The 14,623-nt window shown below is 39.9% G+C and overlaps 1 long non-coding RNA gene across 1 annotated transcript in view; it reads right to left on the bottom strand.

Annotated features, from left to right (window-relative positions):
* The window catches only part of LOC121629037, a 59,946-nt gene that overhangs the window by 15,525 nt on the left and 29,798 nt on the right, over nucleotides 1–14,623 (bottom strand). The gene's annotated exons all lie outside the window — the stretch shown is intronic.

Genomic DNA, 14,623 nt, shown 5'->3' on the forward strand with positions numbered 1-14,623 from the left:
ATGCCCCACTTATCACAATTTTAATTACTTTATTCAGAAAAAAAAGCAAATGATAAATGTCTGTTTATTTCAAAGTGATGAGTCTCTTTCTCGTGGTTATTGGGAATGGTTGATGTGGGGGGAGGGTGAGTGTGTGTGCACAACTTCCCAACTGTGACAAAATAATATCAGTCTTGCAAGGCCACATCTGTCACTTCATCATGAGGTCTGAGGCAGACTAGAAATGATAATGGATGTATAATTTGACACTTGGACAATGATATGGTTGGCTGCAGGCAGAAAGGGTGGGAAGTCAAAAGAAAAGTATGTACTTCTGTCATGTTAAGGTCTTGTGATTAGTTCCGTTTCTTGTTTTATTTTTGTAGTTCCTTCCTTTGTGTATTCTGTTTTGCTTTCTGTCTCCTGTTCATTAGTTCACCTGGTTTGATCTTTTTCATTCACCTCACCTGTTTGACATTAGTCCTCTGTGTGTGTGTGTGTGTGTGTGTGTGTGTGTGTGTGTATATATATATATATATATATATATATATATATATATACTAAATAGTAATGTCACGCTTTGTTCACTTTGTCACCTTTTGCCACGTTTTGTAGTTTATTTTTTTTGTTTGTTTTGTTTTGGGGTTTTCTTTTGTTGTTGTTGTTGTTTTGTAGTATTCATGCCAAGCTCAGTCCATGTATTCTAGTTTAGTTTTTTAAATTAATATTCTGCACCCGTCTGATCTGGAATAACTGGTTAAAGGAAAAATAACACACAAAAGTCTGGTAATGAAAATGTTTCCATTTCTAATTAACTGGAAGTGTTTTCAGTCATCATATGTACCTCTTTCTGATCTGAGCTGACACATATGGAGAGTCAAAGGGAGACAGAGAGTCATGAAAATGAGAGAATTGGTTTGCAAGCTTTAGAGAAAACAGCCAATAGGGACAGGATTTTGTCAATACAGAAATCCGACTTCAGTAATAGACTAAATAATGAACTGACTGAATCTTTTTACAATCTGCTGTTTGTCTCAATTCTTTCATTTTAATAACTGATGTGGAGATCAAAAGTTATCAGATAGTTTTTAATCACACCCACAGTCTGTTGATACATGTATACCCCTATAATCTAGCTTTTCTTGTTAATCCTTTTTCCATTTAAACTGTTTTTTAAGAGCAAATATTTATCAGAACGAATTAGCCAGAGCTTGAATGTGAGCCATTCACATCAAGCAAATCAGTCACATTACACAGACTGTAAGTCAGAGAGGATCTAAAGTGTCTGCAAATTAAACATCCAGTCAGTCTATCAGTGAACAAGCTAGCCGGCAGACAGCAGGCTAGACAGGGTGGTGTCGGTAAATAAAAGATGCTAGTGAGAAGGCCTGCAGATGGTAATTTTCACTCTCACTGACAAACACCACTTCTGCGTCTGGCATCTCCCCTCCCGAGCGAAGATGAGTCACCAGAGTTTGGCTTCTGAGTAACCAGAAACCCCAACAAAGACAATATCACATGTGCTGGCTAGTTGCCACATTTCTCTTCAATAATACTGCCAAATGTGCAAGTCATGTGTAGAGATAAGACTCACCTTACCTATTTTGCTGTCTCATGCAGCTGTTGTGTAGAATAAACACCTCTGGTAATAAAACCCAAAGTGCCACAGCAAAGATTAGCCTACATGAACCACTGCTCCTTTTGTCATGTCATATGTGTCTTTTTGTCAGTGTGCCATTTGATTTTTTATATACCCAACAACAATTGCATTTTAAAATAGACACAATAGTCGCCCTTCCCTCACAGCATGAAAATCATAGGTGTGACTAATAACATTAATCCTGTCTTCTTTCCATTTAGCTGTGCCAGTAAACCATGCCAGCATTAATTATACCAAGCTCTGGCAATGAAACACCAAAATGATATGTAGCTGTTCTTTGTCATAACTGTTTTGACATTTAATGTCTGTTCTCATTAAATGAGTGCTAAATTGTATGTTTTTGGTCAAATATACATATTTACACAGTTTAAGTCTGAATTGATACACCTGAAATAAATAGTACTTCACTGATGAATACAATATGATGTAGATTAAAAGAGAAGATCAAAAAGGCATTGTTTTTTTTTTGTTTTTTTCTTTTACAGACAGATATAAAATGTGCCTTAAGGCATAAGCTTAAAAGATAATCCCCATTATCTCATTGGTTGTTCACAAAATAGTCATAATATTAAGGAACCTTAATAAAAAAAATGACATGTATCTGAGTTTCAGGAGTTCTGTTTTTTAAGACAGATCAACCTCAAATCACTGGGGAGAAAAACAAGAAAACAACAACAACACCACTTGCAACAAAACATCAACAAACAACAATCGTTTACAGAGCAAGCAGAAAATATTTTAATAGTGTCCAGATGATGTTGTGTTCTGAAAGTTGGCTCACTGCACAAAGACCACTGCAGAGAAAATTCCAGCGCTACCACATTCGCCATCAGATGCCACATTACTCGACCACCCCTACATTCTCCACAGGCGTATTGTCAGCAGGCACAGTTGTGCTGCCATTGAATAGAGGTGTTACATCCTGCAGGGTACAATGAAACAGAAACCTCTGTTCAAATGGGCCTTTTTGCAGCTCTGGGGATGCATTTAATTGCAGCACATTCTGGCTAGTTTGTTTTGTGTACAGCTTCCCATTGAGCTATAGAGCAATGATGGCCTCGCATTTCATTGGGCTCAGTCCTATTAAAAGAAATGAAAAATTCAGATAAAATCTGCTCTTTTTGCCAGTATAGAAAAAGAAGCAGCCTTTAGCAGAATTCCTTGGGTAACAAAAAGTGAATGATAATATTGAAAACCCCTAACAGGGAAAATAAAATGTGCACTGGGCTGCACAATCTAAACAAAAGATTAGTCATCGAGATATTAAAATTGTTGAAGAACAATACTGCAAGAGACAGTTTGGACCAGGGCTCAAAATGAACACTTGTCAAATGTGGGTTAGAATTCATTTTGGCAGGCATAAATGAAAATTACTGGCCAATTTGGCAAATAATGAATGAAGCAAATCATTTTGGTTATTTGTCCTGGCATTGCTATCACTACATTTCCCATGAACACTATGCCATGACAAATCATACAACTACTGACTGCGTGCTTACTTCAGCATGTGTGGTGTCATGCCCGCCCAAACTAAATTCAGCTGAATGAGGTGTGAAATTTCAACAAAGTAAATGATGTGTATAACCAAAAGCAAATTGAGGCTGGACGGGGTCAAGAATGTGGGTAGTTATAAAAGAAACTACCCACATTCTTGACTATAATATAATATAATATAATATAATATAATATAATATAATATAATATAATATAATATAATATAATATAATATAATATAATATAATATAACATAATATGCAGTTTATATTATTTTACCTGATTGGTTGGTAACTTGAATGTACCAGTCACACTGGCTGGTGATTTAAAAAAAAAGTTCATTAATAGCCCTGGTTTGAACGTAAAAAGGGTAAGCTTAAAACCTTTTTCACAGCAGATATTTTTACTTGAAATGGTCGAACAACCAAAGGAGTATTTATGAGGGCAACTAATGCCGCCCTCACTAATACACCTGAGCTTTAGATGATATATTAAAGTATTTCTTCATCTATTGCAACATTCAGCAATTTTTGCATCTTGCAAGTTTTACTAATCCCATGAAATCTTACATGACAGTTCTAGTTCTAAGTTATGAGCCATGTGATTGTGATGTGAATTCTTACCAGAATACACTCAGATCTGCACTGTGCCTGTTGCAGCAATGCTTAATGCATTTTAACTCTACACAAAGCTGTTGCTAATACCTATTGACATTTACCCATTATTAACAGCTAATAGTCAATATCCAAATATATATTCTGAAATTTTGTAAAATATACTTAACAACAAACTTGATTGAAAAAAACTTGACTAAATAAGGTTAGATATATAAAACTGATAAATAAAAGAGACTACTGATTAAATCCACTAATACCAGACTGTTGTACTAAGATTTAACACAAAAAACATACAGTAAAAGTAAAAAAAAAAAAGGTTTGAATATGACTGCTTTTTTATTTTAGACTCAACCCTGCACTCACAATTTAAAAGAAAAACGTTTGCTGAATATCAAAATGCATGCATGAAAGTACAAAGGTACAAAGAGGTCACTCGCAATCTGAGTCAGGGGATTTTGAAGGACCGTCACCTCTGACCCATGCTCACAGTTGCTCCCTTCCTGCAAAACACACCTTGCATGAACATTTCCACAGCACACACCTTCGGATTCATGCGTTCATCATATACAAACACCTTTCCCTAAAAGGTCAGTGTGGTATATTTTCCCTTTAAAATACTGGATGCCTTAAAGGTTGATTTCATGACTTTAGTTCAGCTGCATTACTGAACCCTCTGACCTTCTCTCTTTTTACTATTCCCTTCTCAATGTGTTCTTTTTAAATGTTTTCATTCCAGAACATAATTAATATGATTATTAGATGAAAATAGGTATTAATATTTTTTGGCAATCCTCTTTATCATAATAGTGGTAGTGCAGTTTTGTAAAGTTCAGTCTATGCTCCATCTCTCATCAGGAACCCTCATGTGCGTTTGAGTGTCTTTTACCATGTGCATGTCAGAACAGAAAAGCCAGTACATTTCATATAGCATGAGTAATGAAGTCAAAAGCAGTAGTTACTGCTAAATTCCAAGTTAATTTCACTTACTTTGAAAAAAAAAATACACCACCTAAAGAGCAATGTTTATAAATGCAGTCATCTAAGAATCAAGGTAGACATTACTCGTGGCTAATCATCATCATTAGTTATGCAGCTAAATAAAAAAAATACAGCATCATGATTAATACAAAGGACTATAAAACCTTTAAAATTGTTAAATATCCTGGGAATAAAAGTCTGACACTCGTTCCTCAACACAAACGACATTCTTTGACATTCATACTATCTCACACCTGCAGGTGCTGATTGCTAATTAGCAAAGCGGCAGCAGATACTCAAGGTCCATTTTTTTGTAATGTTAATAAACAATGTTAAAAATGTAGCAACTAAAACTGCAGAAGTTCAGCTGGAAATAGTGATTGTGAATGTAGCTCTTTGCTGCATATTGTGCAGCTTTAAGATGCAACTGATGATATAAAACATTAAACAGCAGGAAAATGAGAGGAACCCTGAGCTCATGTTCTCCCTCTACTGCTTCTACTTTACATCCATGTTGTGGCTCAGTTTTTTATTAAGTATATTAAATGCTAAACTGACTGGATTTTTAATCACGGTGGTAAGAATATTTCAGGCCCGAAGATATAAGTGTTTCTTTGCAAAGAGTTGGATCCAGCATGACAGTAGTTTTTCAAGCCAGATCCTTGGCAGTTGAAACAGGAACAAAATGGCTCTAAGTTAAAAAAAAAAAAAATTAAGTGGACACTATCAGTGTGATGTCACGTACAAGTCTCCAACTTGGTATCTGAATATCATGTCCCTTATTGACAACACTGATGATGAGTAGGTTAAGTAAGCTTAAGGGAAAACCTTTACAATTCTTGTATTCCTAATGCTACAGAGTTGTCACCCCATTACCAAAACATCCTTGTTTGTTTGGCACCTCTAGATTCTCTCTAGGAGTGAGTGTGAGGGTGATTAGTTGTCTGTCTTTCTGTGTTGGCTCTGCAATGGACTGGCAACCTGTCAAGGGTATAACTTGCCTTTCCCCTAGTAGCTGTTGGAATAGGTTCCGACCCCCTGTCGGAGTAAGGTGGTGTTGACAATGGATGAAAAAAAAATATTGTGTTTGTGTTATTTTTAAGACCCCCTCTAGAAATAATTTAATTTCATCTATTAATTTTCATGTTAGTAATTACCCAATTGAACCCTTTGGTTCAATGGGAGTTGTTGAAAATAATGCTACAGTTAGGATTAATTCAAGCCTTAAAAAACTGCTATGTTTGAGGGCGTGACTAGCTTGATTGACTCGCCTTGACTGAGGTGACTGCTGAGCAAATTATGCTTTTGCAAAGTGGTTAAGAATTGCAGATTAATATTTATAACTTCAGTGTTACCTGATTGGCAGGTAAATTGGGAATGGGGAATGATTTCCACATCTGAAATTTGACTCCACTGCATGAACAGCCATGTCTGGATTCAAAAGGCTTGTGTTGTAGAATAAGAGGAAAGTGATGTGACAATTCAAGACAGTTTTGTCTAAAATGGGATCACAATATGCACACAGAACTCTAAAATAGTAAAAAAAAAAAAAAAAAAACACATTATCACACTCAGATAACGATGGTGCTTTTAGAATATTAGAATAACAATCTGCTTCATCTACTTTAGGTAAACATTCTCTATTCTCTATCAGATATTGTGTATACCTTTCAAAAATGTTCAGTCTGGCATTTTATATAATTAGTTGTTTGAATCTTTTGGGGAAACAGGATTTAAAGAAATGTTTTTTCATATATAATATATGGTTGTGCTAAAGAGTTGAGCAAGGAGGGCCTGCTGCTTTTCTGCCGTTTGCAATGGATTACTCCTGAGAGGCTGTTGCCAAAATGCCATGTTTCTTGCTAATGCATGAAAACATAGAATTTGAATGAAGTATGTATGAAGTGTTGTGACGGTTTTGCTCAGGTGTATCACAAACCAAATTTTATTCATTTATTTTTCCGGGATGCCAGCCAGGTCTTTCTCCTGACATTTATAATTTACCTGAGACCTAATAACCACTCCACAAAGGATGTTCATAAATAGTTCATACAAACACTCCGTTGGCAAAGATAAAGAAACATACCCAACACCAGTTCATAATGACACTATACATTTATACATATAGCAACCAAGCAAACAACAAAAAAATAATGCCATGGCAATCGTTCCGCTCAAAATAGTTTAATCAAAAAATGAACCCCCCCAAAAAACAAAAAAAAAAAAAAAAAAAAAATAATAGTTCAGTTCTGTTCAGTTCAGTTCAGTTCAAGCCATCAAAAATCAGAAAAACAAAAAAGAGGGGGAAACCCATCACTTCAATCCGGCCTCTGAATAAATCAGTTCCACCTTGTAAGTCCTAGTTCAATCCAGTTCCAAACCAATTTAACGAAAAGCACCGTAAACTCCACTCCGGGTTTTCCAATTAGTCCCGCGGCAGTGCACCAAAACAAGGAAATGACGGATGTCCGAGGGTTATTTCTCCTCGGCAACACCTAAGCAAGCAGACAGGGAAAGGATAATACCAGACTGGGACTCACGACACCGGTCTTCCACTCCAGTATCCAGGAAGAATAAAGATTAACTCCATCCGGCGAGTCTGTTGTCCGTTGTGCTGCCTAGGCGTAAGTCTCTAACCGCTTCCTCGTGCTGAACTCGTCTGCCCTCGATCACACCTGTTACTGCTCTCTCTCTCTTCTCTCTCACTCTCCGACTGTCCGACTCCTCCCCTTCAGGTAAATGCTGTCCCATTTTTATAACTTTTTGGTCCAGCCTCTCAAGGCTAAAAAAAAATTCTACTAGTTGATTTCAGGCAGGGTGGAGCAGTGAAGCAGGTGAGTTTAATCAGAGACACACATATGACATGGCAGACAATCAGGCTGTCACACTCCTCCCCCCTTGAAAGAATTTGCTATATACTGCAAAACCTGAATCAATTAGATGCAGAGCGAAGGGTCAGAAAAACCTCGGAAATCTTCTTCATCACTGTCCTCAAATATTTTTAAGAGTTGACTACGCTGTGCCCTATCCACTTCAGCCGCGGTAGGATAACAGGGCTTCAGTTGTGTCACATGAACTATCTGCAGGTCTTCACCAGTATTTTCCAAAACGACCTGGTAGTTGATTGGACCTACTTTCTGTGTGACCCTGTATGGACCCTTCCAATGGGGGGCAAGCTTGGCTGAATAGGACATGTCTGCTTTTGAAGTCGGGTGAGAACGTCTTTTGTCGTAATACTGTTTTTGTCTCTTACGTGCTCTTTCCAAGTTCTTGTTAACGATCTGTTTGAGTTCTGTTAACTGTACGGTCATAGGATAGGCAGGTGAATCTGGGTCGCATAAGAGTGGGGAGAACTCATTGTCCATGGGTCCACTTAGTGATCGCCCCAGATTTAGTTCTGCAGGGGTAACGCCTGTGGTTTCGTGCACAGCAGAATTGAGAGCAAATCTGAATTCCGGTAAATACTTATCCCAGTTCTTGTGGTTCTCCCCCACGTATGATGCAATCATAGCCTTGAGGTTGCGGTTTACTCGTTCAGTCAGGTTGGTTTGCGGGTGATATGGGGAGGTCCTTTTCCGTCTGAGATTCCATCGACTACAGACTTCCTCAAACACAGATGACACAAACTGGGGACCCTGGTCTGAAAGGATGTATGCCGGTGTACCCCATCGGGTGAAGATTTCACGAGTCAACGTGTGGGATACAGTTTCAGCGGTGGCCTTTCGTAGAGGAAATAACTCTGTCCAACGAGTATAATAATCCACAAAGACTAGCAGATACAAGTTTCCGTTGCTGCTACGTGGAAATGGTCCCATGAGGTCAACTCCCAGCGTCTCCCAAGGCCTGCTGACAAAAGTTTGTTGAAGCTTCCCTGGTGGTTTCCGGGTTTCTGGTTTATACTGCTGGCAAACCGGGCAACATCGCACATAATCCCTCACGCTTAGACTCATTCTGGGCCAATACATAAGAGCCTGTAATCGTTTATATGTTTTGTAACGCCCTAGGTGTCCAGATAAGGGGTTGTCATGGTAATGGCGAAGTACCTGCTGCCGGAGGGAAGATGGGATGAAGACTTGATACAGAGTTTTGTGAGGTAACTGGAGAATTCTGTACACCTTGTCCTCCACCACCGTAAATCTGATTGTGGGACTTTCAGCCACTTCCCCTGTTTCCATGATTTTTCATACAGGCTTTGGACCTCAGGATCCTCCTGTTGAGCTTTCCAAATGTCCTCGTCTGTGATCTGCAGGTTTCTAGAAGTATCGGTTGCAGAGCGCAGCACAACGGCACAAGTTAGAAGTTGGAGATCTGGTACTGGTGCTCTTGATAGGGCATCTGGAACAGTGTTGTAACGTCCTTGGCGATACTCCACGGTAAATGTAAATTCTTGGAGACGAAGGGCCCACCGGATTAATCTTGTGCTTGGTTTCTGGGTTTTGAACACCCAAATAAGGGAAGAATGATCAGTAACAACAGTGAAGTGCCTCCCCTCCAGGTAATACCGCCATTTCTCTAGGGCCCAAACAACGGCAAGACACTCTTGCTCTGTAGTGGAGTAATTCCTTTCAGCTTGATTTAGTGTACGGCTGGCAAAGGCCAGAACCTGTTCTGTCCCCAGACTGGTGGACTGTGCCAGTACAGCTCCCAGACCGACATCACTCGCATCCGTGTACACAATGAATGGGAGACTGAAGTCAGGATGGCCAAGTACGGGTGGAGAAACCAAATGTTGTTTGAGGGCCTCAAAGGCTGCCTGACACTGTGGGGTCCAGATGAATTTTGCTCCCTTGTGCTTCAGGGCATTGAATGGTTCAGTGAGCTGAGAAAATCGGAACACAAAACGATGGTACCATCCAGCCATTCCCAAAAATCGTTGGAGTTCTTTTATATTTTGAGGAACAGGGAATTCCTGAACAGCCTTAGTTTTTTCTGCATCGACTTCCACCCCAGCTGAAGAGACGATGTGACCCAAGAAGTTCAGTGATGTACGAAAGAATTGGCTTTTTCATGTTCACGGTGAGGTTTGCGGCTCGCAACTTGTCAAATACGGCTTGTATGTCCTGCATGTGCTGTTCCTGGGTGTTTGAATAAATGATGATGTCATCCAGGTAGACTAGACATACTGTTCCTCTCAGGTCACCCAAAACCAGCTCCATCAGCCGCTGGAAAGTGGCCGGGGCGTTTTTAAGTCCAAAAGGCATCACTTTAAATTGGTATAAGCCAAGTGGGCAGACAAAAGCAGTTTTTTCACGGCTTTCCTCATCCATTTGGACCTGCCAATAACCACTGTTAAGGTCCAAGGTTGTGAATATGGCAGCTCCAGCCAGAGATTCCAGGATTTCCTGGATGTTGGGTAAGGGATAAGCATCTGTATGGGTGACTGCATTTAGTTTCCTGTAATCCACACAGAATCGTGGTTTAGGATCCTGTTTTTTCGGCACTAGGACCACCGGGCCAGCATATGGAGAAGTAGACGGCTCTATAAGGTCCTTTTCCAACAATTCCTGTACATGTTCCTTAATTACCCCAAGTTTGGCTGGAGATGTCCGGTAAGGTTTTTGTTTTATAGGCACATTGTGTGAGAGGAAGATTTTATGTGTGAGAACACTTGTACAGCCCAAAGTGTTGGTGCAAACATCTGTGTTGTTTCTCAATTGACAAAATAATTGTTTTTTTCCAAAGTCATCCAGATGAGCACTATGAGTGGCAGCTTCCAGGGGATCATGGCATGGGGTGAGAGGAAGTAAATCTGCTGGAGCGACAGAAGAAAAAAAAGCAAGATGTGGAAGTGATCCAACATTGGGCATTAAAGCAGATGCTCCCAAGAACTGATACTGGTGTTCCTTTTTCGTTTTAAACCAATAACTGTTCTCAGAGACATCAAACTGTAATCCGGAAAAGAAAACAAAGTCAAGTCCTGCCACTGCAGGAAAAGCTAGGCTCAGTGCTGGCAGGATCACACAGGGTATTGTCACAGTCACAGACTGTAAGGTAAGAGGGGAACACCCTCTGACATCTGTAGGGCGTCCCAGATTACAGTCAACCTTCAGACCCGATCTTCCAGAGGACTCCACTGTGTCACCTGACAAATCAACACCGCAAAATGACTCTAGACACAGATCTGTGGGGAAAAGTCAAAGTCCCATAAAATCCAATCCTGGAGTGAATTCCACCAGCTTTTCTCTCTGAAGACTACGAGGATGAATTGGCTGAGCGGGTGCGCAACAGAGTCCAGGAAGAGAATGAAAGCATCAGAGACTTTACCTACATGTATCAATCCCTTTGTAAACGTTGGAAGCCAGACATCACTGAAGAAGAGACTATAAAACTGATTTTAAAGAACATTAACCCCCAACTGGCCAGTCAGCTGAGGAGCAGGGTTACCACCGTAGATGAACTTGTTCGCCTGGGTCAACAAATGGAGAAAGACTGACAGAACCAGCTGCGATATGAGCAGAGGAAAAATGTGTGGAAAAAAGCTCAGAAGGTGGTTACCTCTGAATCTGCTGACCAATCAAATGGAGACACCCCAAACCAGCCAAGCCAATCTACCTTCACTCGACCTTCTGCAGTGTACTGCTGGCGCTGTAAAGGTAGCCATGCGCCTGCTTCATGTCCACAGTGGAAGGCCGATAAAAACCGTACTCCCTCTTCAAATTCATCATCCCAGCAAGCTGCTAGAAAGTCCCAGCTCCCTGAAGGTCCAGCTACATTTAGCTCTCTCACACCCTCAGGTCACCTAGGAGGACTTCCTTCAAAAAAACTCTTTACAGTCCCCTGTTGACTGTCGCCTGCCCTGCCAGTTGGTGATTCCACTGAACATTGGGCCATGGAAAGGTACTGCAATCCTGGATACAGGCTCATCATATACTCTGTTAAATGAAAATATTTGGTCAGGAGTAAAAGGCCACCAGGATGTGTTGAAGCCCTGGACCAGAGGACCTCTGTATTTAGCAGATGGTGAAGGAAGACAGCCTTTAGGATGGACTGAACTGACTCTTACCTTACAGTCTGTGACTGTGACAATACCCTGTGTGATCCTGCCAGCACTGAGCCCTGCAGAACTAAATCTGGGGCGACCACTAAGTGGACCCATGGACAATGAGTTCTCCCCACTCTTATGCGACCCAGATTCACCTGCCTATCCTATGACCGTACAGTTAACAGAACTCAAACAGATCGTTAACAAGAACTTGGAAAGAGCATGTAAAAGACAGCATTTACCTGAAGGGGAGGAGTCGGACAGTCGGAGAGTGAGAGAGAAGAGAGAGAGAGCGGTAACAGGTGTGATCGAGGGCAGACGAGTTCAGCACGAGGAAGCGGTTAGAGACTTACGCCTAGGCAGCACAACGGATAACAGACTCGCCGGATGGAGTTAATCTTTATTCTTCCTGGATACTGGAGTGGAAGACCGGTGTCGTGAGTCCCAGTCTGGTATTATCCTTTCCCTGTCTGCTTGCTTAGGTGTTAGTCTCTAACCGCTTCCTCGTGCTGAACTCGTCTGCCCTCGATCACACCTGTTACCGCTCTCTCTCTCTTCTCTCTCACTCTCCGACTGTCCGACTCCTCCCCTTCAGGTAAATGCTGTCCCATTTTTATAACTTTTTGGTCCAGCCTCTCAAGGCTAAAAAAAAATTCTACTAGTTGATTTCAGGCAGGGTGGAGCAGTGAAGCAGGTGAGTTTAATCAGAGACACACATATGACATGGCAGACAATCAGGCTGTCACAGTGTTATTGAGATCAGTCATTATGACACAATGTTTTCTGGGCCTTTCGTTCTTTTTTTTTTTTTTTTTTTTTTTTAGGAGCTGTGATTCTTGTTCAGCAACTTCAGCTTATGCTAAGCAACACATTGCTACAATATAGCCTGTTTTCATTTCAGGGTGTTTTAAGTACTGACTTTACCTGTCATCATTTAAGCATTATATAGCCTATTTTTGTGTGCAGAAAGCAGCTTGATGAAATGTAGAAGTCAAAATTTATGATTCAGACATCAAAAGGTGAACAGCAATGAAACAGTTTGAATGAGTATCAGTTCAAACCCTTTTACTGTGCCCACCCCTTTGCTGGTAAATGCTGTATTGAGGAAGACAAACAAACAAACATAAAAAAAGAAGTGTTATTCTCAGCTTAGCTGTGAAACTAGGTATTCCTTTGAAATTCCTTTAAACTGGCCTAAAAGGAGCTAATATGGTGTGTGGTATTTCAAAGACAAACTCTTTTGAAACAGCTTAGTGAGACATGGTTATTTGTGCATATTAGGCCCCATTTCTGATGCTGGAAAGCTGTTCTTTGAAAATTATGGTTTCCTAATGGGAGTGTCTTGACCTGCCTAAGTATTTTGGAATTCAAAGAAAAAACACACATTTAAGTATATGCACACATACACAGGTTTACAGCTGCTAAAGACATATTCAGCTCGGTCAGCGTGCTCTCTTTTGTCTTGCATCTACTTCTTAAACTGGCTGACACCAATCTGTTCATTTCATTATAATTCCCGGCATGACAGCTATCAAACCTGCAGTGCCATATGAAATAATCTATTTATAGTTTTCAATTTCTTGTTTTTCAAAATTCAGAATGAGATATATGTCATTTCAACTTGAGATAAATGCTTGACTTTTGGAGTTTTAAATACATTGTAAATCATTAGCTGAATGTACCTTGTTACCATCATCAAGAACTAAAATAATAATCATCCCTAACATATGGCTAATAATGCTAATGTAATCACAATGAGGCAAATCTTGGGGAATGAAAAAATAATAATTATAATTTCCACACCCAATTTCCCCAGCCAATCATTCCCAACTTCCAAAGGCTGCTGTGCTATTCAAAGTCTTGCACATATGAATGTCTTGGGTGATTGATAGCTCTAATTTACCTCCATGTAACATCTAATATTAAACTTTGAATAATGCATAATTCACTTAGCAGAGCTGAGAGATGAAGAGGGCGCGTGGTACATGCCTAAGATAAATACACATGAAGTGAGGCACATGACTGCTAAAAATAGTAGGAGCATTTTCTTATGAACAATTTCATGAACTGAACTGATGCATATCAAAGCAACCCAAACAAGTACACTCTTGGACCACAATAGCTTTTTTCTTTCTTGCATAGTAGGTTATATATTAATAGCCAACTATTTAAGCAATCTAATGATGTCAGTTGCAGCCAACTGCAATACTGCTGAAATGTCTTTTGCAGGTGAACAAGTCAAATATGTTGATCCTGACTACTATATTGGTGGTCACATGTGGCTGGGGTAGGCAAGGTCGACTCTGACAGCTACAATAGCATTTTACCATAAAATCATAATTTCAGCATGATATGCAGTTTGTTAACCCTCTATGTTTCAGCCATTTACCAAAAGTGCAGCTTACTCAGTAAACACCAAATCTTTCTTTTATTATTTTTGATCTGTTGACAAGCATTGGTTGTTACAGTGGAAACAACAACAGAGAAAATTTTTTTAGAGATGTGACTTTTCACTTATGAGGTGCATCAAATTCAGAGTTGTGCCTTAAAAAGAACACAGGTGGTTTGTTCACCTGTGGCATTGCATTTTGAGAAAGGCTTTATGTTGTATTTATATCTCTGGATTGATCAAAGTGTTTTCATTTGAGAAGTGAATATTGCCCAGCTTGGGGCACAGTCATTACTTTCCTTTTGCAAGTCAGAAACAGAGCAATGCAAAAGACACACTGTGCTGCAGTTAATGTGCCTTGGACTGTCAAATCTTAGAATAAAGACAAAACTCTAAATCCTTTCATTTATCCCCTCCACATGGTTAATGCAAATAAGACCCGCCTCCAGCTTTGTTTTGTTTCTTTGCTATTATTATTACCACATCAGCACTTGTTTAGTGGAAGAAGAGTAAAAGAAAAGGAA

The sequence above is a fragment of the Melanotaenia boesemani genome, chromosome 18 (assembly GCF_017639745.1).
Source record: "Melanotaenia boesemani isolate fMelBoe1 chromosome 18, fMelBoe1.pri, whole genome shotgun sequence".
Lineage (NCBI taxonomy): Eukaryota > Metazoa > Chordata > Actinopteri > Atheriniformes > Melanotaeniidae > Melanotaenia > Melanotaenia boesemani.